Source organism: Rhinolophus sinicus, chromosome 14 (genome assembly GCF_057876585.1).
Source record: "Rhinolophus sinicus isolate RSI-liver-muscle chromosome 14, RSI-T2T, whole genome shotgun sequence".
NCBI lineage: Eukaryota > Metazoa > Chordata > Mammalia > Chiroptera > Rhinolophidae > Rhinolophus > Rhinolophus sinicus.
Window position 1 is genome coordinate 8,066,553 of NC_142514.1, and position 24,192 is coordinate 8,090,744.

At 49.8% G+C, this 24,192-nt stretch overlaps 1 long non-coding RNA gene, 1 other non-coding gene and 1 pseudogene across 2 annotated transcripts; 2 read left to right on the top strand and 1 right to left on the bottom strand.

Annotated features, from left to right (window-relative positions):
* Positions 1–7,795: 7,795 nt before the first annotated feature.
* LOC148755318 (small ribosomal subunit protein uS14 pseudogene) lies at positions 7,796–10,526 on the bottom strand (annotated as a pseudogene).
* A 1,724-nt stretch (positions 10,527–12,250) lies between these two features.
* Positions 12,251–12,367, top strand: LOC141572624 (U5 spliceosomal RNA). Its single transcript, XR_012497932.1, has one exon. It is a non-coding gene; the product is annotated as a U5 spliceosomal RNA (small nuclear RNA).
* On the top strand, positions 12,255–24,126 carry LOC109460685 (uncharacterized). The gene is made up of 3 exons (XR_012497059.2): positions 12,255–13,008; positions 21,136–22,314; positions 22,496–24,126. It is a non-coding gene; the product is annotated as an uncharacterized LOC109460685 (long non-coding RNA).
* The last annotated feature ends 66 nt before the right edge of the window (positions 24,127–24,192 follow it).

Sequence of the window (24,192 nt, forward strand, 5' to 3'; positions counted from 1 at the left end):
AGTGAGACCCTCTGGGGGGTTCAGAGGGGAACATGTGTGCTAGGCTTTGGGGAAGACATACACATCATTTTCCTCAGTAGGCTTTCTCCTACTTTTGCTTCCAAATCCCTAGCAAGTTCCCTGAGTGTTGATTCCAGCCCATCTGCTTGTCCACTCTGGTCTTTGACAGTCTTGGGGAACCCAGGTTACAGACCAAAGACTCGACAGGAAGCCCACCGATGCTGGCCAGTAAGTGACGAGCCACCCCTGTGTATGACCGTTGTGGACACTGCCCCTAGGCCTTATTCCAGCTGCACCCCCTCCTCCCCATCCCCTTCCTCTCTCCCTTGGTGACCCAATCCTTCTTGGCCCAGGCAGTCTGTCTACAGAGGGGCACAGCCACTTCCTCAGATTTCCAGGCCCCTGTTGCCCAAGAGTGACCAGGGCGCTGTCCTCTTGGGCTCCACCTCAACTTGACTCATCGTGTGTCCTCGAGCACCTACTATGTGCCAAGCACTGAAGTTTACATTAGTGAGCAACCAGCAGTGGTTTACACAGAGCTTCTACCCTAATGGGGAACAAACACAAGCATACAAGCGATGAGTATAAGCAAAGGGGAAAGGGTCCTGCGGACACAGACAGAGGAGACTAAACTTGTTGTCGGCCTGGGCAGGCCTTTCTGAGGAAGTGACTTTGAAGTTGAGTGTTGAGGCTCAGCTGGTCAAGGAAGAGACAGGTGGTCAAGGAAGAGCAGGTGGGCAGGCCTGTGTCAGAGGAACTTGGCATGTTGGAGAACAGGAAATGGCCATGCAGCTGAGGGGCGGGGTGAGAGGGCGTCCGGACTGGACCTTGGTGGGGATGGGGAGCTTCTAGACCATATTCCAAAGGCCATGAGCAGTCGTTAAAGGAATTTAAATGGATATGATGATGGGATCAAATTTGCCACCCTCCCTGCCCTGGAAAACAACTTGGGGTAAGGCAAATGACAAAGTCTTGGACCCCAGGCCAGGGTCTGGGGAGGGGGAAAGAAGAGCCAACTCAGAATGGTGGGGCTGGGAGCTCTCCACACCTCACCCCTGGAAGCTGGCTTCATTAGGACTTCCCCAGCTCCCTCGGGGGACCATATCCCTGAGGGTTGGTGAGGCCTAAGGACTGGGGGAGGGAACAAGGAAAGTCCAGTGAAAGGGGTCTTCCGTGACCTTGGGGGGCAGGAGCAGAAGCCTAGGCCCAAGCCTGGGCTAGGGCACCTGGCCTCTCACCAGCTCATACTCCCAGCTCCATCCTGGGAGCGCAAAGCTTCAAGATGGCCGCTTCTTGTGAGCAACACACATACACACACCCAGAATGGAGCAGAAAGCACAAGAAGCAAAGGGATGGTCAAGAAAGGAAAAATACAGCCACCCAGGAAGGTTATACTGTGCCAGGAATGGGCAGCTTTGGCCCTTCACCTTCCCGCTTACCTGGTACAGACAGGAAGCAGTTAGGACCAGCTCCAGAATTTTCCACGTAAGGCGGCTAAAGGAGAGGTGCCCATGACCGCCGGACATTGGATGGTCGCATTGGTCCTGCAGGCTGACCTCATTGCCCAGGCCCGCGGAAGCCCTTCCTGGGGTCACATTCCATGCTGAAGAGCCCCTCTCCAAGGCCTTGGGTGGCGCCAATGTCTTTTTAGGAACCAAGGGTCTAATTTTAGTGTGCCGGCCTTCGACACCTTCTCGAAATAGCTCCCTGTTTTCCCTTTGTCCTGCCCCTCCTTGGAGAAGGTGAACCCCTTGCATCCCCGTGATCCTAGTTGGTGAGTACAGGCCTTGTATGGGTTTGGGTGGAGGGACCCGTGTCACTGCCGTGTGTTCTGTGTGACCAGACCCAGAGGACTTACCCGGGGAGAGGGCAGGTCACAGCGCCCACCATGGGTGGGGGGGTGTCCCACAGCAGCAGCAGCCAGGGCTCACTCCCACCTCCACCCCATCACATGGCACACGCTTGTGTGACCCAAATTCAGGTCCCCAATCTCCTGGAAATCAAGCCTCTCCCTGTAGGAATAATGGGTCAGCTGACACCTTGACCCAGGGAAGCCTCTATTTTTCATTTTGCAGATTCTGTGCCATTCTTGTATCAACAATAACAATTGCTAAGCCTTTTCTGAGCACCTCCATCCATCCAACAGTCCTTTCTCCACGGCCTTTGTCCCAGCCCCTTCCACAAAGTACTCTGCTCAGATTCTTCTAGGCTTCCCAAGCGAGCAGACCAGAGGGGTCAGCCTGCTTGCCTGAGGTCACACCACACACTAGTGGTGGACGAAAACACCCAGCTCCAAAGTTCTAAGATCCAGGTGGAAAGACCCATGTGTGGGTCCACATCGAGACAAAGAAGGCGGTCCCAGGAATCAGCCAGGTGTGTGCATCTGGGCCTGGCCCTAACAGACCCATGTATCAGCAACACGAAAGCTTTCTAAAGGGGCCAACAGCAGGCTGAGCAATTGGTGTCTGGGAAGCATGATTCAGCAGGCTCTCAGGAATCTGCCTATTAGGACCCATTGTCCTGCTGGGAAATGGACACATCCCAAAGGAGAAAAGCCGGAGTGGGTCTTCCCAGGCCTCCTCCTGCTGCCATCAGAGCCCAAACCCCACATCCAGGGGCTCCCTAGAGAGACCGTGGCAGGCGGCAGCTACCTCCTGGGTCCCTGAGGCCAGGCTCCTGCGATGGGCTCCTGGCCTGCAACCTGGGAGTATGGTCATGCTGTGCAAGTGCTTCAGAGACCTGGGTGGTGTAGGGGGAAGACAGAATGGGGCTGGGGGCAGAGTGTCAGTGCACTGAGTCAAGTGGGACAGGCCCAGTCCACCTGCCAGAGCAGAGCACATCAGGCTCTTGGGGAGCTCTTTCAAACCCCCAAACTGTCTCATACTGTCTAAACTCATCTGTGCAGCCTGGATGTCAGAACAGGAAAGTGTCATCTCTTGTCTGAGTGGATAAAAAACCACTCTCCTGCAGGGAACCAGAGCCAGCAACTTTCTTAAATGTCACCAGCCTGCTTGGTGCCAGGCAGGTGGGTACACACAGGGCAAGAGGGAGCAGTGGGAAGAAGGGGGGGCTTTCCTCAGCCAGAAGGGATGCCAAGCCTTGAAATGATCAAAGAGACTTTCCATGTAAGTAATGCAGGGGTTACAAACTCAAGCACCTCAAGGGGCCAGAATGGGTAGTGTAAGGACTAAAGCAAGCCAGCTTAGAATCTGACCTTGGGCCTAAGCATTGGGGACATAACAGAGCATGCAGAGGGCTGTGAGGACCCAAGGAACTTGTCTGAAGGGAGAACTCAGCGTGCCTGTGTCTTGGGGGAATGTGTAGAAGTAAATTCAAAATCTTCTTTTTTTCTTTTTAAATTTTAATTGGGGGATATTGGGGAACAGTGTGTTTTTCCAGGACCCATCAGCTCCAAGTCAAGTCATCGTGTTTGTTTTCAATCTAGTTGTGGAGGGCGCAGCTCACTGGTCCATGTGGGAATCGAACTGGCAACCTGGGTGTTATGAGCACTGCAGCACTGTGTTCTAAACAACTGAGCCAACAGGTATGCTCCAAAATCTTCTGTAAAAATCTGATTTTTAAATGTTGGCCAAAAATTAAAAAAAAAATTTTTTTTTTAACTGCTGAGAGAGTTTCTAACAAAATACGTCGCAGGTAATATCCAGCTATGGAGAGGGCTGGGGAGACAGCATTTGCTGTGAGATTATGCTTTTCTTATTTACAAAGCACATTGCCTTCTATTATTGTCACCCCGACCCTGTGAGCAGATGGGACAGGTCTTCTGTGCCCATCAGACAGATTAGGAAAACCAAGGCACTTTCCAAGCGTCACAGAACAGTGTCAGAGCAGGGACTTAAACTCAGGTCTCTCTGATCCCAAAGGGGGGGGGGTGCTCTTTCCGCTCATCTATGTCAAAGCTGTGTGGTGAGGGAAGGCGGGGCTGCCTGCGTGTGGGAGCCACTGCGCACTTTTGCACCAGGAGAGCTGTCCCCATCCTGTTACCTGAACTCCCAGCACCCTGTGAAAAGCTAAAGGTGGGAAATAAGATTGCTGGGGTTCTGACGGGACATGTAACATGAAGATTTCTGCAGCTCCAAAGATGGCCCCACCCTCCCCAGGTCTAGCAGGTGGAATGCAGAAAAGAAGGGTCAGGTGATGGACAGGGTGTTGGTGATAGACAGACTCCAGTGCCAATTCCTGGAACTCCAGGCTGAGCTCTGCCCCACCTCTGAGCCCACCTCCCCACCTGTGGGCTTCCTGTAACTCATCTGCCATGGCTCCTCCCTCTCCAAAGTGTCCTCACAGTACAGGGGACTGCCAGCCTCTTGGGGTTGCGTGGCTCTGAGATCTGAGATCCCCGGTGGGGGAGGGCAGCCCAGATGACTCCCACTGGACTTATCCATCCATAATGCAGGAGCAAACTGGTGTGCTGCAGACCTTGCCTTCAAGACTAGCCAGCTTTACTGGTGCTCTAAAGGAGACCCAGGAGAAGCCATTTGGGACAAAACACAGACCTCCCCCACCAGCTCGACCCGCGATACAGGAGGCTCCAGCTTCTGAGCACCCAGGACACACACACACACTCTGGAAGCACCTGTTCAGCAGCTTCCCTGACTCTGGACTCCTAGCTCTGCTGCCCACCCTCCCGGACTTAACTGCTGCTTCCTGGATGGGGCGTGGTTCCCGTCGTGGGTCCTGTTACTCTCCCCGCTGGGTGCTCTGGCCAGCCCGACATTCTGCTGGCCCTGCTCAGAAGTACATGCCTCAAGCACCCACCGGTTTGCCAGTGGGGCCAGACCCTGCTTTTTCACCGGAACTAAACCAAAACCCCCACCTCTAGCACTGGCTTTGCTGTTTTTTAAAAATCCCCAATCTTTTATGTCTTAATATCACACATAAGCACAATGATGTTTGCCTTGCCAGGCTTTGTCTAGAAAAGCAATTATTTTTTTATACAAAGTAGGTTTTTCCCTCCAGCTCTGTTGTGAAAGATGCAGGAGGTAGTATTGGAAAATCGGGGTGATGTGCCCAAGTGCCCCAAATGGGTGGCACATACTAGTGAGCTGTTAGTGGGCTTGAGGAAGCAGTTTCCGGGACTTACCTCGCCCCACCTCTGTCCTACCAGGAGTGCAGTTCTGTCCTTGCTCAGGGAATGGTTTAGAATGAGTAAGAAATAAGCCCCATGCTGGGCTCGGACTGCTGACAGGACCACCACAAGGCCTACGGATGGGGAGTGAACCCCGACACTGAGCATTAGGCATCATTACTCCCATTTTACTGGTGAGTAAACTGAGGCTCAGAGAGATGAAGCAACTCGCCTACAGTCCCACAGCCCTCCACAGGCAGAGCTGGGATTTGAACTGAGGTCTGTATAACTGCAAGGTTTATGCCCTTCCAACGCCCCGGGCACAACTCTCAGAGGAGACAGAGTGAGGGTGGCTCTGACCACCATGTAGGTGATACCAGACAGAAGAAGCACAGACTCTCCTTTACAGCCTAGGAATGCTCACAAAAGGACCAAGATCTCTTCTGGGAGTTCCCCTGCCTCACCTGCTGGCTTCAGGCTGAGCCACTGCCCTGTGTCTGGCTGAGCTGCTCCTTCCCAAAGCAAGGACACAGCGGGCAGTGTCACCCAGATGGAGAGAGAGAGAGAGAGAGAGAGAGAGAGAGAGAGAGAGAGAGAGAGAGAGAGAGAGAGAGAGAGAGAGAGAGAGAGAGAGAGACTTCAGCGCCACCTGCTGGAAACATGGTAAGACTGGAAGTGAGATACGACAAAAGGCAGGGATGGGGGCCAGCCCGCTTCTCAGATTAGCTCCTCTACTTGAGCCTATAAACAGGTGTGGGTATTCTTCCTGCCAGAAGCTTAGAAAGTTGCAACTGGAGGTAAGCTGGAGGCTGACCTTGCAAGGTTGGATGGATGAATGGGTGGGCCAACCGACAGATGGGTGAAGGCGTGTCGGTTGCTGAGGGCCAGTTTAGAAGGAAGATTGGCTAATTGCTGTAGCATGTAAGCAAGGCAATTTTCTGCACGCTGCCCTGGCTGTTTGAGCCCGGAGAGGAAGAAGATCAGATGGGCCAGCTGAGGACTTGTGTCATCCCTATTTCTTCTTTTTTTTTCCTTCTTTTTTCCCCTTCTCCCCCCTCCCACACCCCCCACTCTGGTTCAAGCTGTTGTTTCTCAGTCTAGTTGTGTAGGACACAGCTCCCTGGCCCATGCTGGTGTTATGAGCCTTGTGTTCCCCCCGGCTGAGGCAGTCGGTCGCTGGTCGTTGGTCACCCAATCACAGCAGCTCACGGCAGCTCTCGCTGGCTGCCGGCTGCTCCTGGCAGCACATGGTAGCCCGCGGCAGCACTCAGCAGCCTGGGACAGCCCACAGCAGTTCATGCCGCCCTCCACCTGCTCAGAGCAGACCAGCTCCAGGCTGTAGAGGGCGCAAGTCACTAACCCATGTGGGAATCTAACTGGCGACCTCGGCATTAGGAGCACAGCGCTCCAACCACCTGAGCCACTGGGCCGGTCCCTCCTATTTCTGATTAGCCTGAAATTTTCATAACAATCATGACCTTTAGTGAGCCTGTAGCCTCTGCCACTATAAACCTCTCCTCTGTTCCCTCTCCCAGCCTTACTGCCCACAAACTTCCACTGAGGGGCCTGGGGTGACACTGGCCCCAGGAACCTGTGAGAAGTGGGCAGCAGGACTCTAAGGAATGTCCCTCATCCTGAATTTGTCTGATATTTTTCCTTAAGGTAGACACTTCTTCCTCCAAATTTCATTTGTTCCTATATATTAGGCACAGCCGGAGGAATAAGTCGCGGGAGACCAAAATTGGTCTATTAGGATTTATTTGGTGTGTTTGAGCAGTGGGAGGTCAGGTTAGAAAAGACCATCACCTCCCCGAGGGTGTAGAGCTGTATAGGGGGAGGGAAGCAAGGCTGTTCCTCTTCAGTGCTTCAGGGGCTTTTTGTTGCATTGTTCATGGCAACTGAGGGTTTTGGGGTGTGGCCATGTGTGGGGGCGGAGCCCCAGAGAGCAGTTTCCAGGCTCTCGGCCTCACATAGACAGGTGCTGGCTCAGGTAGTAAATGGCCAACTGTGATTGCATGGCCATCAGCTGTAACCAGTGAGCCATTGGCCACTAATATAACTGCTGTGGCTATGCTAGCAGAAGAGAAGGAGAGTGGAGGAGAGAATGGGGGCTAGCAAGAAGATGGCGGCTGGGCTGGCAAGTGTGGATGGCGGTTTGTGGACAGTGTGGATCCAGCCTCCAGTGAGAGTATAGTGCCGCCAGAGAGAATATAGTGGTATGACTCCCCTGCCTATGGCTCCGTGGGTGTTCCTTTTTGGCCTCACCGTATCCTGCGTTCTTGTATGGGGAGCGGGACCAGAGACCCCGCAGGGGTCTCCTGCACGACAAATGGCTCAGCGAGCAGGGTCTCCCGCATGACACCCTGTCGTTTTGCTCCATATCCCTGTTCCCATGCTGTTATCCGGGAATGTTCAGGTCCGTGGATCATGGGCTCCTGTGAAATACAAGCCAGCAGGTATTAATACAAGTAAGCAGATAGCTTCTAAGATAAGATGGTTTCTATTCAGGCCATTAGGGGAGGTTTCTCCAGGCCTAAGGTGGTTTCTGCTCTTGGCTTAACACTATATCCTTTAAACTTCTGTAAACTAGATATCAGATCTGCAAGCCTGCTTAGGTTCAAGTTTGTCATTTTTGCATTTTTATATAGTCTGACATGAAATATATTGCACAACAGCTTTTCATGTTATTTCATAGGGTTTTTAGGGGGATGAAAGAATCATAAAGCATTTCTCAACACCTGGCTTATTCCAAGTACAACACGAATCCCAGCTGCCGTCATCATTATCGTTCAATCAGTTACGCCAGAGATGAAAAACCCGCAGCCTGCTGGTTGAATCCAGACTACAGATGGGGCTGGTCTTGTTCTCTAGTTTTGAATTATTTTTCAACATGTAAAAAGCTGAACATTTAAAATACAATTCTGGATTTCTGGCTTCTCTGGAAAAATGAGAACTGGCAACGCTGGGTCCTTTTGTCTGCATGGCCTCATTCAGCTAAAGCTGAGCTGCAGCTCTCCGTCCAGTTCACAGTGGTGCCCGCTCAGGGTTTCTCACACCTGGTCCAGGCTCAGCCAGGGTCTCATCTGAAGCGGAGGGACTATTTCTGATGTCTTTTTCAGGTAGTTTCAGCTCTCAGATCCTCAGAGAAGCTGTGACAATTTTGATTCAGCAGATATTCAGAGTCCTTTACTCAACCAACTAAAATAACAAAGGCCATTCTCAGCAACCATTCTGCCACCAGCCCAGGGCTCTCCAAAGAGTTCCATGGTTTCTATCAGGGGCCCAGTGAACTAACCCTTGGGAAGAAATTTTGACCCCATCCACGAAGAATTTAGTCTCTGTGGTTAAGAAATGGACAAAGCTACCAGTTGGCTAATGGTGGGGAAATAGGAAGGACTTGCTATATGAATCACACAACTCATACTGTGTATAAAATAAGACCAAGATGGCCTCATTTCCCTACCACCATTGTTTCTCGAGAAGTCTCACACAGAAAAATGCAAATGGAGTGGGGAGGCTGTGTATGTGAGGACGCAGGGGACTATGGGAAATCTCTGTGCTCTACTCAATCTTGCTATGAACCTAAAACTGCTCTAAAAAATAGTTTATCAATTTTTAAAAATCAAATGCACGATTCCACACCAATACAGTTAAGAACATAGACACAGTGGATACAGTTCTAGAAAAATATAATATTTCAAAACTGGCGTAAGAAAAATTAAACTTCGGTAGATCAATAGCCAATCAAGAAATTGATATGATAATCAAAAACCTCCATCACCAAAGCCTTAAGCCAAAATAGTTATAGACAAGCTCCACCAAAATTTTTAGAAGTAATTCTCTCCTATCCTATATCAACAGTTCCAGCCATTTGGAAAAACATAAAATCGAATCCATACCTGATACCATATACCAGAATAAACTTCAAACACAACAGAGATCTGCATGTGAAGTAATGAACCCACATAAGTACGAAGAAAAATATAAGTGAATTCTTTTCATGATACAGAGGGTGCCAAAAAATGTATACACATTTTTTTAAAAAAGGAAAAAGCTATTAAAATTGTAATACTCAATATATACAGATAGCAAAAGATGAATATAAGTCACATTTGACTTCTGCAATTACAAGAGGTGCTCAGAGTGGTTACCATCAGGGTCCAGACACTTCTGATTATGGTGAACTACTGCTTGAGCAACGTTGATCAAAGTGTCCACTTGTGTATATTTTTTTAACACCCTCTGCACTTTGAATAGTAACCCCTTATCAGATATATGATTTGCAAATATTTTCTCCCACTCTGTAGGTTGCCGTTTTATTTTGTTGATGGGTTCCTTTGCTGTCCAGAACTTTTTAATTTGATATAGTCACATTCACTTATTTTTGCCTTTGTTGAATCCAGACCTAACGCACATTTGGAGAAATGCTGACATCTCTTAAATCTGGATGTCTGATGCATATTTGCTCATTTGTTATGCTTTTCTGTGGAGCTGGAAATATTTCGTGATGAATTTTTCTTTTAATAATGAATGAGAAAAGTGAGGAAATGGAGACAAAAAGAAAAATAAGAATGCTGTTTTACTATAGAGTTTAGTTTTACCTAATTAAAAATGCATATTGACGATTCTGATACTTGAATTAGTCTCAGGATTTGTGAACCATTGCTCATTTGTGAACCATAGGTCATTTCGAAAAAGTCTAGTGTGGAAATCAATTCAATGTCCTACCAGCTGACGGAAATGTATCCAACAGTAAAAGTTATTAAGCTTCTTTCTAAAGGTGAAGCTCAGTGGAAAATAATTGTTTAGCATGAGTAATTCTGTCTCTTGTGGCTTTAGGAAAGTTTTTTGTGCGTGTATGATAAAATATGTATAACATAAAATTTGCCATTGTAACCATTTTTTTTAATTGAAGTCTTTTTTATTTTATGTACAAAGAGCTGACATTGTTTCTGCAGTGAGGTAGATATCTTGAATGATTCATTCATGGAAGTTCACTTAGTCCAACTTAATGAAGCCTATATCCTTCACGTACCGACACATATTGAGGCCGTATTTCTGGATCAGACCATATCGCTTTGAGCAGACATGGCAAGAACGAGAACTCTGGCCAAATTTTCTTGCATGATTCCAGTAGAGCTGCTGGTGACTCATCTTGCTCTCTTGGATGCAACGAGGTAAAAGGCATTGTAAGCATTTTTAAGTACACAATTCAGTGGCATTAAATATTACATTCACAATACTGTATAACCATCACCAATATTTCCAAAATTTATCATCCCGCCAAACAGAAACTCATTAACCACTAATTCCTATTCCCCTCCTTTCCTCCTGCTACTACCGAGCTGGGGTCCTTCCTCTCACCTGAAGTCAGCCAGCCACAGCCCCCTCTCCATTTCCCATCCCACCCCCTACTATTGCTAATTTCCTCTCTCCCAGATCTTTGCCCTCTCCCATCAATGTTTAAATCCTTTTGTCACTCCCTTGATATCAAAGAAAGGAAAAGGCTTTCTATGACCTCCCACCCCTTCCAGCTGCTCTCTCTCTCTTTCCTCCACTCTCCACCCCCACTCACTCCCTCATCAATTCCTGGCAGTTGGGCTTTCATCACCCTCGCTCCCTGGAACCACCTCTGGCCAAAGTCACCAGCTTCCTTGCTGTGACATCCACTGGCATTTGCAGCTAACTTCGTGACCGCTCATGGACCTTTAACATCACTGACAGCTCTCTTCTTCTGCCCTTGATTTCTCTGTAAGGGCCCCCACTCCTGGTTTTCCTCCTGCCTCCCTGGCATCTTTTAATCTCCTTCAGTGCTCCTCCTGCTGCACCCGTCCCCACTTCCGTTTATACCACCATCCCCTAAGGATCTACCTAGACTGGTCGCTCTCCTCACTTCCCACCTTTTCTCAGGCCTTGCCCCACCCCATCCAGGCCACCACATATTTCTCTCTGGCTTTAATGCTCAAGCTTCCTAAATCACCTCCGCAAGCCTTATCATCTCCTACAATCGCCGCAGTAGCTCCAATGGTTGTCAAACAGTGGTTCTCAGTCTAGCCTGCGTCACAATCCCTGGAGGAGTTGTTAAAACCCAGCTGTTGGACCCCACTCCCAGTTTCAGATTCACTAGGTCTGGAGTGGGTGGGACCTGAGAATTTGCATCTCTAGCAGGTACCCAGGTGAGGCTGATCTGTTGGTCCGGGGACCAGATGGTGAGAAGCACTGTTTTAAAACACTATTCTCTTTGAAAACTCTTCCATGTGCTCCCATTGCCCTCAAGGTAAGTCCAAGCTCTTAGTTTGGCATTGAAGGCAGTGGGTTTACTCACCCCCTCAGCACTGCGCCTCCCTGCCTAGAATGCCCTCACCACGCTCCTACTATGGATTGTTCACTGCTCTGCTCAGATGTCACCCAACATTCTGTGATCAGTGCTCATCACACACACCTGGCTCCCCATCACATAGAACATTCCTCGAAGATGAAATGTTAGGTACGTGCTCTATCTCCAGAACCCAGCCCAGAGTTCAATACATTTTTTTTTTATTGTAGGAAGATAATATTGAATGAAGATTATTATTTTCAAGTTTTATTTTATAATTTAATTATAAATTAAATTACAATAATTATAAATTAAACTATAAAATAATTAAAATTACATCATTTTAATTATTTTATTTATTTAAATCCAAAATAAATTTTACTTGGAGTGCCAATTATAAAACAGAAACTTTACACAACTAGACTGAGAAACAAGAGCTTGAACAGGAGGGGGGAGGCGAAAGAAGGGGGAAAAAAATCAAAACAAAACAGGCTTTCCAGGCTGGACCAGAGTCTGGTCTATATCCCTTAAATCTGGCCTCCGCTCTGCCCCCTGGTGGTAGTCCTGGTCCCAGCATCAAAACGAGTGAACTACTTAAGGTGTTTCCGGAACCGGAGAGTGACGGCTATATTTGCATACCCACAATGCATTGCACACATGATTATTTCTGACCATAAAATAACTAGATTATCCTTTTTACTTTGAACTATTTTTTCCCCAAATGAGATTTATCTCAGATTCTTCTCTGGGTAAAAGAAGGAAGTTCACTAGCTCTTCCGGGTAAATAATCACCATTATAGTGTTAGGTGTAGCAGTTACCCGAGGACTGTGGGCCGTAAGTAATGTGCATACTCTGGTTTCTCTTCAGATCGCATAAATCTTTCGCCTTTTACTAAAGATTTCCGTGGAGAGGAACAATTCTGAGTTTTGAACCAATTTTTTGAGGTCTTGCTTTTTGCAAGACTAGCAACTGTGTTTAAAAAGTAGATGTGGTTTTAGCCGCTGACTTTGACATGTTTGTTTTAAGGTTTTGTGTTTCTATTGGTGTTTCTTTGTTATTTTTTTCCGTTTTGTTGTTTTGCTTTTAGCGGTAGTAGAATTGTCTATGTGGTTAAGAAGCGGGGCTGTTCTCACAGTGGGTTTACCGTTAGGGTTAAGTCAACTCCAGGAATAGTGAGTTTTTTGATCATAAGTGGCTCCCTGCCTCGTCTCTGCTAATGAACATTTCGGTTTACCAACGCTGTAAATTTTATGGATCTATGTAGTAAAATTCATGCTAAATTTGCAGTTTTAGGGGTTGATTTTAAAGGTCTGGAACGGATTAATCCATTTTGCGTTATTTTCTATGGGAAAACTGTGCCTCGGTTTTCGAGGATTATGTCGAAAACCGAGGTACCGCCTTACAGCTTGCCTTACAGCTTGCCGTTCTGCCCGTAAGAAGACATGGGAAACACAAACCAGCTTGAAAGAGGCAACCAGGGAATGCCTCAGACACCTCTGTGCAGTCCCAAGCACAACCTCCTGAGCACCAACACGGAATCATTTTTTAAAAAATGTTATGGCATATCTGTCCATAAACATTTTTTTCCAAGAAGGTAAATGCCTGGTAAGTTCCAGCACCTTTCTGATTCTGGCTGTAAGTGTCGCACTTATTTTCAGTTTTGACTTTTTTAAAACAACGTTTTAAAAAATTGAAGGTTTTCTATGAAATTTTTATCAATATTGCTGTTGGTTTTGTTTTCGTTGCTGATGATGTAATTTAACCCTAAGACTAAAACGGGTCATTTGTTAAAAAAAAAGGAATGAGACAATTGATGATGGTTATAATGGATTTGATAAAACTCAAGCAGTGAATTTTTTAACCAATCCCATTGGCCACAACTTAGTTTCTTGGTCACGCCTAGCTGCAAGGCAGGCTGGGAAATGTAGTTTTTCCTCTAGGCAGCCATGAACTTTGCTAATACTGTGTGAATACTGGGGAAGAAAACTAGCAGTATCTGCCCCAGTAAAGGAGAGAGGGAATCCATCCCGAAGTTCCCTCCTTGGGCTCCCCAAGCTCTTCCCTGTGACCAGTCTTGTATGGAGAACCATGACTCTCTAAGGTCAGGCAGTTACCCACAGTCAAGCCCTGCTCCATTATTCCCAAATATTATTCAAGTGATAGATTATAACATTTTTCTAAAGATATCTATTTTAATAAGATGTAAAATTTGTTTCCCAAATGTTAGTTCATGGACCTCTGCCAATTTCAAATGAGTTTCACTAGCCTAAAAGGTAATACCAAAAAAGAACTTATGTGGGGACACAGTCCCAGAGAGCAGTTTCCAGGCTCTCGGCCTCATGTGGAAAGGTGCTGGAAAGGTGCTGGCTCGGGTAGTAGATGGCCATCAGCTGTGACTAGCTGTTTCTGGTTAGCCAGTAGCCACTGATATAACTGCCGTGGCTACGTTGGTGGGTTAGTTGGCAGAGAACCAGACGGTGGATTGCAGATCGTGTGGATCCTACTTTGTGTGTCTTGCCCGGCCGCCAGCGAGACTGGGGTGCAGGAAGACCCTTTGTTGGGGTACTGGAGGATGTTTGCTCCCCGTGTCTCCAACCCAGCCGCCAGCGAGAATATAGTGGTATGACTCCCTTATCTATGGCGTCATTGGTGTTCCTTTTTGGCCTCACCATATCCTGCGTTCTTATGCGGGGAGCGGGACCAGAATCCCTGCATGACACATGGTGCAGCGAGCAGGCCAGAGTTTCCAAAAGGGTAATGAAGCAGTTTATACGTATGAAAGGTCAGTTTCACGAGCAGGGTATGGTGCCGGCCAGAGCTCTCTGAAGGATGGTGGAGCAGTTTGTGCCTATGAACACTCAGTCTCAGGAAGCCCTTGAGGCGCGGCACCAGGAACAGGAAACGCAATCTGCTTGGGAGAAGCGTGACCCCTCAGTGAATTGGTGGTCCTCTGAAGCCTCCGGATGGCATGCCGCCCTATTGGCCAAAGCAAGCCAATAGGGCGGCTTTGGTGGTCCTTTTGGTGGTCTGCTGCCATGGGCTCCTAGAGTTGTGGACATTTTACACCAAGGCCTCCACCCAGTCAGACACCTGGCACGGTGAGCAGGATTCCGGCCAAGTAGGAATGGTGTCTGACTCTGGGCAGGAGGACAGGTGGCCCCCACACAGTGTGTGGTATCCGGTAGCCGCTGTTCTCAGGAGTTGGACCCCTGAGGAGGGGTGGGAGGACATGGATGGCTCTCCGGCCAGCGTGGAGAAGGCCCTGCAGGTTCTGGCTGAGCGGTTGCCAGAGGAGGCGAAGGGGACAGCCGGCCGTGTGGGCTGGATGTTCCTCACTGTGTTGCGACGTAACACGGAGGATGTGCTTCATGAACTAGCTCAGGTGCAGGACCAGCAGCCCCTGCGGGAGGCGCTGGAAGCTCGGGTCCGCCTGTTAGAGGAGGAGGCCCCTAGTGGAGACTGAGGCAGAGGCGGAGGACACCGGTGGAGACAGTGTAACTCCCCACCCCCACGCCTGGCCCATCATGCAGCAAAAGGTAAATCATGAACAGCCTTTGGGACCCGGGGGCGTTGCTGCCGGCAACCCAGCTGTGACTGAGTTCACTACCTACACCCCTTACACTCCCACTGAGTTGCAGGAGCTGGGGAGGCGGTACAGACAGCGCCCTGGAGAGCCAGTCTTGGCTTGGCTACTACGTTTATGGGATGAGGGGGCAGACAGCATTCTCTGCTCCCCAGGCGAGATGGAAAAGCTAGCCTTTGTGATGGGGCATCGGTCCCTGTGACAAAAATTACAGGGTTGCCATAGGTTGGCCCACGACCAGGGCAACCATTCTCTAATGGCGTGGCTCACGGCTGCGGTACGCACCGTATGGGAACAGGCTGGCGAGCTGCCAGACACTGTGAGTCAATGGCAGTCATATACGGAACTTACGCAAATAATCCGTGAAATGGGTATGAGACATGCAATTTTCAACCCTAATATGCAGGGGCCGGATGACGAGCTTTTTACAGCCAGCATGAGAGATCTGGTTTTCGATACTGCACCTGCGAGTGCTTTTGGATCCTTGGTCACCATTGTTATGCCCTATGTGGGGCGGCAGATCCATGAAGTTACAACTGCCATGGCCACCCTAGGAGATGTTGAAAGCTGGAGGCGAAGGAAGTTAAGACAGGAGGTCCACGCAGTCGAGACCTGGAGCCCAAACCAAAGGTAAAGGGGCGAGGTCGCAGGCCTCAGAGAGTAAGACGCGCACAGATGTGGTGTGATCTCGTGGCAGCAGGGGTTGATCGGGAAAAAATAGACCGACAACCCAATGCACTCTTATTAGAACTTTGAAAACAGTTGCGTCCGGAACAGCAATTCCGGAGAAGCCTAAAGGAGAAGTCTGGGAAAGCGCAACCCGTGTCCCTCCAGGACTTCATGCAGCCGCTTGAGGCCAACTCCTTTCAGCTTGATTAGGGGTGGGGCCAAGGTACCCGGTCAGAGGGGATGAGCAGGGACTGGAGGCCCCATGTGGAACTGTCCATACATTGGTCCCCTTCTAATGTACAGAGGGTTTTGGCCCTAGTTGACACTGGTGCAGACTGCAGTCTTGTTTATGGGAACCCAGAACTGTTCCCTGGACCAGCAATCTGCATTGATGGCTGTGGGGGAAAGACTGACTGTGAAAGCCGTTTCCTTACCACTGGGTATAGGAAGGCTTCCCCCTCGTACATACAAGGTTTATGTCTCCCCCGTTCCGGAGAATATTCTAGGGGTGGACGTGCTACATGGCCTCAGCTTACAGACGTCGGTAGGAGAGTTCCGTCTCCGGATCCGGGTGGTGAAAGCGGTGACACGCGGGCATGCTCACCACCCTCCTCAAGTGTTGCCACAGCCCTGGCACATGGTTACAGTGCGACAGTACCGCCTGCCAGGAGGGCAGGAAGAGATTGGTCGTACAATATTGGAATTGGAGAAGGCACGTATTGTGAGGCCGACGCACAGTCCCTTTAACTCCCCAGTATAGCCTGTCAAGAAGCCAGATGGGACCTGCTGAATGACTGTGGACTATAGGGAGTTACATAAGGTGACGCCACCCTTGCACGCTGCAGTGCCTTCAATACAGAATTTGATGGATCGTCTGACTGTCCGCCTGGGAACGTATCACTATGTAGTGGACTTGGCCAATGCTTTTTTCTCCATTGATATTGCACCTGAGAGTCAAGAGCAGTTCGCTTTTACTTGGCATAGGTGGCAATGGACTTTTTAAGTCCTTCCGCAAGGATACTTGCACAGCCCCACTGTTTGCCACAGGCTTGTAGCCCAGGATTTGGCACAGTGGGCTCACCCATCCTCTGTGGTCCAGTTTCACTATGTTGATGATACTCTACTAACATCTGATTCTCTTTCAGATTTAGAGCAAGCAGCTCACTCTCTTCTCCGCCACCTGGAGTCATGTGGCTGGGTGGTGAATGAGGAAAAAGTCCAAGGCCTGGGCTTATCTGTTAAGTTTTTGGGTGTTGTGTGGTCGGGTAAGACAAAGTTCATACCTGAGGTGATTATTGACAAAATACAAGCCTTTCCCCGGCCGACCAAGGTCTCCCAACTGCAGACGTATTTGGGTCTGCTGGGGCATTGGTGGGTGTTTGTACCCCATTTAGCACAAATAGAAAGGCCCTTGTATTCCATGATTAAAAAGGGGGACTCGTGGGATTGGACAGAGGCTATAGAGCAAGCCTTTGTTGCCATAAAATGGGCAGTGCAGCAGGCACAGACTCTATATGGAGCAGACCCTGGTCGTCTGTTTGAATTTGATGTTCACGTAACCCAAGAGGGGTACGGTTGGGGCCTCTGGCAATGGCAAGAGCATCTCCGGTTGCCAGTGGGATTTTGGTCCCAATTGTGGAAAGGAGCGGAGATCCATTACTCTCTAATAGAGAAACAACTGGCTGCTGTGTATGCAGCTTTAGTGGCCGCAGAAACCATCATAGGAACGGCACAGGTGTTGGTTCAAACACACTATTCCGTCCAGGGGTGGGTCCGTATGTGGATCCAGGGACCCAAAACGGGGGTGGCACAGACCACCACCCTCGCCAAGTGGGGTGCCTACTTGGAGCAACGTAACACCCTTAGTTCAAGCCGTTTGAGCACAGAGCTACAGCAAGTCTTGGGGCCTGTGGAGCTTGTAGCCCAGGCTGAGCCAAGCACTCTGCCTAGAGGGGAGGACTTGGAGCCCTCACCCTATGGGGAAGGACAGCCCCCAGTACCTGAGGATGCCTGGTTTACTGATGGCTCTCGCCGGGGAGCTGCAGCCGTTTTGGTGGCTATTGGTGAGCAGCCCAAAACAGACACCATTTGGTTTGATACTGGGACGGGCCAGAGTAGCCAATGGGCTGAGCTACGGGCTGTGTGGATGATAATCAGCCACGAGCCTGGGCTCCTAGTTATTTGCACTGACAGCTGGGCGGTGTTCCGGGGCCTAACGTTGTGGCTCCCTACGTGGAAACACCAAAACTGGTTGGTAGGACACCGTCCACTGTGGGGTCAAGCCATGTGGCAGGACCTCTGGGACCTAGGGCAGAGAAAGGAGGTGACCCTAATGCATGTCACAGGTCACTCCCCCTTAGTGTCCCCAGGTAATGATGAAGCAGATGCTAGCATGTGTCCAATAGTTAGAGTGGGCTCCTGCCACTGATGTGGCCCATTGGCTGCATAGGAAATTGCAGCACGCTGGAAGCCGAACCATGTGGCAGGTGAGCAGACGCTGGGGTCTGCCTTTGAAATGGCAGGAGATAGCAGATGCCTGCTATGATTGTGCCGTCTGTGCCCAGGCCGGCCCCCAAAGGCGGAGGCTCCCTTGGGAGATACAACAGATTACGCGAGGGAGGGTGCCCCTCACTCGCTGGCAAGTGGATTACATTGGACCTCTGCCTAAGGCCCGCAATGCGATGTGTGCGTTCACAGCAGTGGACACTGCTATGGGGTTGATGTTTGCTTGGCCGTGTCTGGCTGCGGATCAGCGGCATATAGTGGTCGCCCTTATATGGCTGTGCGCCCTCTATGGGCGCCCCCAAGTCGTTGAAATTGATGGGTACTCATTTTACGGGGAAAGAAGTGCAGTGCTGGGCTGCCAGGATGGACGTGCAATGGTTGTTTCATACCCTGTACTATCCACAAGCAGTTCACACGACTGAATGCTACAACGGGCTTTTGAAGCAAGGCCTCTGGGTGTCAAAACACCCTCTCACAATGTGCGACTGGGCCTCACGTCTGTGGGATGTCTTGAGAATCCTGAATGAGAGACCACGGAAGGGAGGGCCCACACCAGTAAAAGCTCTGCTACATCGAACGGCCGCTCCCATTCAATTACAAGTTACCACAAGCGAGACTCTGTTAAAGCCAGGCTACGGCAGAAATGGGAACATTTTGCTGCCAGCACCCACATGCTGGAAAGTAGGGAAATGGCAGCAATGGACTTGGCCCTGCTGGGGCAAAAGCCCCCACTTTCGGTGTTTGGGCCTGATAGCCCCGTGGAGGGCTGGTTTGACCCATGATTTGCAAGTGACGCCAGGGGTGGTGGCTGAGTGGCCACTGCAAGTGACTATGGTATACAGAGTTCCTGATGCTGGGATGATTTTGTGGGGAACCTATGTGCTCTAGCTATGGCCTACTATGGGGTCCCCTGTTCTGCTACATGTTGAAACTATGCAAGGGACCCCGAACTCTGCCATAAAGGTCTGGTACCACAAATCAGGAAAGGTGCCAGTGGCAGCAAACCTCCTTTCCCAGGACAAAATGCTAGCATGTATCTTCCCAGATGGAAGGGATTTGCCATTGTTGGTTCCTAAGACTACTATTCCTTTCCGCCCGTAGGTGCCTATGGGCTAATACGGCACAGGACCCCTCACAGAAGACATTTGTCACTTAGATTGTGAGGCAAGACCCTGTAGGGGTGGAGTGTGGGGACAGAGCCCCAGAGAGCAGTTTCCAGGCTCTCGGCCTCATGTGGAAAGGTGCTGGCTCGGGTAGTAGATGGCCATCAGCTGTGACTGGTTGGCCATCAGCTGTTACCAGTTAGCCATTAGCCTCTGATATAACTACCATGGCTATGTTGGTTGTTTGGTTGGTTGGCAGGCAGAGAACAAGACGGCGGATTGAGGATTGTGTGGATCCTACTTCGTGTGTCTCGCCCGGCCGCCAGTGAGACTGGGGTGCAGGAAGACCCCTTGTTGGGGTACTGGAGGATGTTTGCTTCCTGTGTCTCCAACCCAGCCGCCAGCGAGAATATAGTGGTATGACTCCCCTATCTATGGCTCCGTGGGTGTTCATTTTTGGCCTCACCATACCCTGCGTTCTTATGTGGGGAGCGGGACCAGATCCCTGTATGACAACATATTTTCGTACAACTAAATGTATTCCATTTAAAGGACTGCTCTTCATTCTGATATTATGCCATTTCTACATTTTTAATGTTAAAATGTGTTTTAAGAAATTATGGTGGTAGTGGATAGCATTTATTTGCTTGACAACTTTGTGTGGCCTTAGATTTTGTGTGTGTGTGTGTGTGTGTGTGTGTGTGTATGTGTTTGTGTTTTAATTTTACTTGATGCTTCAAATCTAAATGTTTGGAAACCCTTCCAGAGCAGTTTACTACATAATTTAATATATAGTCTGTGTGTAAAGCACCCTGAGAATTACTGTGTGAGGACAGAGCCAGGAGAGCAGTTTCCAGGCTCTCGGCCTCACGTGGAAAGGTGCTGGCTCAGGTAGTAAATGGCCATCAACTGTGATTGGATGGCCATCAGCTATGGCTAGTTGGCCATCAGCTATGGCTAGTTTGCCATCAGCTGTAACCGGTGAGCCATTGGCCACTAATATAACTGCTGTGGCTACGCTAGCAGCAGGTGGTGGCTGGCAAGCATGGATTGCAGTTAGCACGGCGGATTGCAGTTAGCAAGGGGTTGGTTGGTTGGCAGAAAAGCAGACGGCAGATTGCACATCATGTGGCTCCTGCCTCCTGTGTCTCCAGCCCAGCCGCCAGCGAGAATATAGTGGTATGACTTCCCTATCTATGGCTCCGTGAGTGTTCCTTTTTGGCCTCACCATATCCTGCGTTCTTATGTGGGGAGCAGTAGCTGAGTCCCTGCATGACACTCCCAAGAACCAAAGGCTATCAAGAAGATTGAGATGAGTAACCCTAATTTCCTTTGGAGAACCAGCCTCTCCTATTATTTTCTGTTTAGTGGTTTGAGATTGACCAGCTCTGAGGAGGTGGCCTGAGTGGCTTAACCTAATTATCATATCCCTTGCACCTGGCCACAGCGATGGGCCACCCAATCAAGGGTGAAGCTCAGCACTTTAGTTAGGAATGCTGGGGTTCAGGCTCTGCTGGCCTTAGCTGGCCTTACTAGGAGAACATCAATCTTGTGATAACTGACTTCACTTTTTTTTTTTAATCTCATGTTTGTTTTTTATTGGGGAATATTGGGGAACAGTGTGTTTCTCCAGGGCCCATCAGCTCCAAGTCATTGTCCTTCAATCTAGTTGTGGAGGGTGCAGCTCAGCAACAAGTCCAGTCGATATTTTCAATCTTTAGTTGCAGGGGGCACAGCCCACTATCCCATGCAGGAATAGAACCGGCAACCCTGTTGTTTTAAAGTCAGGCATCCTTAGAGCTCGTGCTCTAACCAACTGAGCCATCTGGCCACCCCCTGACTTTTCTTTTCTTTTTTCTTTTGTTACCACAGGGTAGCCAGTCTGAGGATGGAAGCCCATCTTCAGGAAGCAAGAGAAGGATCCTGCTGAAGTGACTTGAGTCTGGATCAAGCCATTCCTGAAGCTCCTACTAGACTACACTGTTATGTGAACCAGCACTTTTCCTCTTGTGTAAGCCAGTTAAAATTAAGTTTTGTGTCACTTGCAACCCCAGAAGTCTTAATTGAGACACAAGGATCAAATGACAGAATGCATGCAGATGCAATTCAACAAGCATTCTTTGAACACCTATCCTGTGCCAGGCATTGTGCTAGTTTCTGGCCATCCAAGGGTGATACAGTCACTGCCTTTCCGGAACTGAAGCTAGTGGGGAAGTGCCAAATGTGCAGATGTTCATCAAACGTGAACTTTTCCACTTTGTCACCAAGGGCCAGATGCACCGCTTGCTAGAGGATTCACAAGGAACATTGACTGAAGCAAACGGTTATCTGAAGCTTCCATGGGTCGAAGTCCCCAGGAGTGGCTCCCAGGAACCAGGAGCGTCAGACTGTAGGTGGCTTGTTTGGGGAGAGGCTGTTTGCTGGGCCAGTGCCCAGCAGCTGAGATGACCCCACCCCCCGAACCTCCTTTCTGCAGAGAGGGTAACTGCCCCATGGTGAGTGGGGTGATCTGTCCAATTGCCAGAGCTCTAACCAGATATCAGAAGCTTGGGCCACTGCTGCTTCCGGGGTGGGGGTGGGGGTAAAAACAAGACCCCAAAGTGCAGGTTATTTTGTTAAGGTTTTTTTAAAGTCAGGCATCCTTTTGAGGATCTGAAGAAAGATACAGAAACTCTCCTCATGAAAACAAAAAAAAAGTCCACACATTTTGCAATTCCAGGGGTTCACGGTCCCTTGCGGCCAGGTTATGGACTCTGGAGCAAGAAAAGCTCTAAGGTTTCTTCTCTCCCAAGGTCCTGTGAGTCTCTGTGTTCTTGGTTTGTTATCACCCTTGAAACGTTCCATTTCTTCACTGGAAGAATATGTGCGTCTTAGTAGTTTGGTCCATAACAGACTACCATACCCTGCTGGGCTTGTAAACAACAGAAGCATATTTCTTACAGATTTGGAGGCTGGCAGTCTGAGATCCGGGTGCCAGCAGGGCCCGCATTCTGATGACAACCTCTTCTGGGTTGCAGACTGCTGTCTTCTCCTGGTGTCCTTACGTGGCAGGTAAAAGACTAGAGAGTTCTGTGGAGTTTCTTTTATTAGGGCAGTGGGGGCCTGAACCTGCCAGGGTCGGCTGAGGAGAATGTGTCTCAGAATTCACACTGGAGGGGGGCCCTTGTCCACTGGCCCCATCTCCCATGGGGGAAGGGCTGCCCCAAGCAGTGTGATCATTCGTATGCTTCAGGGCTACACACGCGCTAGTGCCACGCAGCTTCCTGAAGGTGAGAGAGAAGCTAAAGCAAGGTGCTATCAGGTCCTTATACCATGCAGAACTGGTGGCTGCAACGGCGGCAAGAGTCAGCGGTGGGCTGAGAGGACGTGAGATGGGGCACAAGAGGCGTGTGGTGCAGGTAGGCTTTCGGGGAGTCAGTCCATTTCCAAACAACTTTTCAGCTGTTGGGAAGTGCTGGGTGGCATGCAATCAGATTTTCCGTACCAGGTTCCTGCCCCTGAAAAAGCAACGTGATAAATAAAGCCTCTGATATCCCACCCAAGAGGCTGCAGAGACAGCTCCTCCCAGGGCACGAGTGGACTGTGAGGTGGCCCCACCAGTCAGTGCCTAGCTTGCGGCCGGCTGAGGCCCGCCAGCATTTTCCTTCTGCGAGGGGTGATGATGCATAGAGACACTGCAGAGGTTCAGGTAGAGAGTCACTTTTACAGCGGGCTGCTGCTGCCATCCTGGATGGGAGGAGAAACGCTTTACCCACTTCCCATCTTTCAGTATCCGGAGGAGCAGAATGAGGAGGAATGGAGGATGGGGGCTCAGAGAAAGGCGGGGCCCAGGGCAAGCCTGAGCTGGCATCCCCGCCTGGCACTCGCTGCTTGCTCAGTCCTGGGCAAACTGTTCAGTCAGAGGTTATTTCCTCGTCTCTCAAATTGGGATCTTAACCCTCAGCAACCTCCTCCCCCCATAGGGCCACATTCATGTAAAATCCCTCACACATATGGTGAGCACTAAGTAAGAGCTATAATTCACAAATACCAGTTTATTGAAATTCTGGTTGTTCAGCCAGTATCTCTAGGGCACCAAGTACACGGGTTCGTTTTTACATTGATAGGTACCCACATGTTGGGTTTCAAGTTAAACAGAGTGAGTGGGGCTATGAAGTGTGGCTCTTGACAAGCAGCTTCCAGTGACGCAGTGACTGAAAGGCATGTCACATTATAGGTCCTGCTCCTTGAAATGGGCAAGCCAGCCAAGGGCCCAGGCAGGGAGAGGAAGGCATTTCTGAGCTCTCCACTATCCAGAGCAGAAGTGGAAAGTGCATGGGACTGAAGCGCCTGGAAAAGCAGGGCAGCTGGTAGTAGAGCCTGACACTTGTTGACTTTGTCACCTAGCCATCTGTTGTGGGCCACAGTTTCTTGGCAAACAAACCAGGCTTCCAGGTGAGTCAAACTGCTTAAACCAACCACAACACTGAGAATGCCGGCCTCCCCAGGTGTGTACTGCCATGCCCAGCTCAGTCTTTTCTGGTCCAGGGGCCAGCTCCATTCTCCCCACAAAGGTAGGGAACCGTATCTTAGTTTCAGGGAAATGACGTAAGGCCCACTTAGGGTTTTTCCTGCTGCCCAGTGCTATGGCCAGCAAAACCCAGGGCAGGCAAGTCTAGGCTATTTAGGGTAGGTAGGAGAGGCCACTGTACCAGAAAAAGGACCGGGGTGATGCTTCACCAGCCCACCTGGCCGGGCTACCCCGAGAACCCCCCCAGGGGAGCAGAAAGGTGGCCTCCTCTATATCTGAGTGTTCTCCGAGCGTAGACGTGGGAAACACAATTCCTGTTGTTACAGCGGGGTTAGGGGGCTGGCCCTTCCGCTTCAGACACTACCCAAAAGTCTGGTGATGGGAGGGAGACAGGCCCTCCGGAGGTTTCAACCACACAC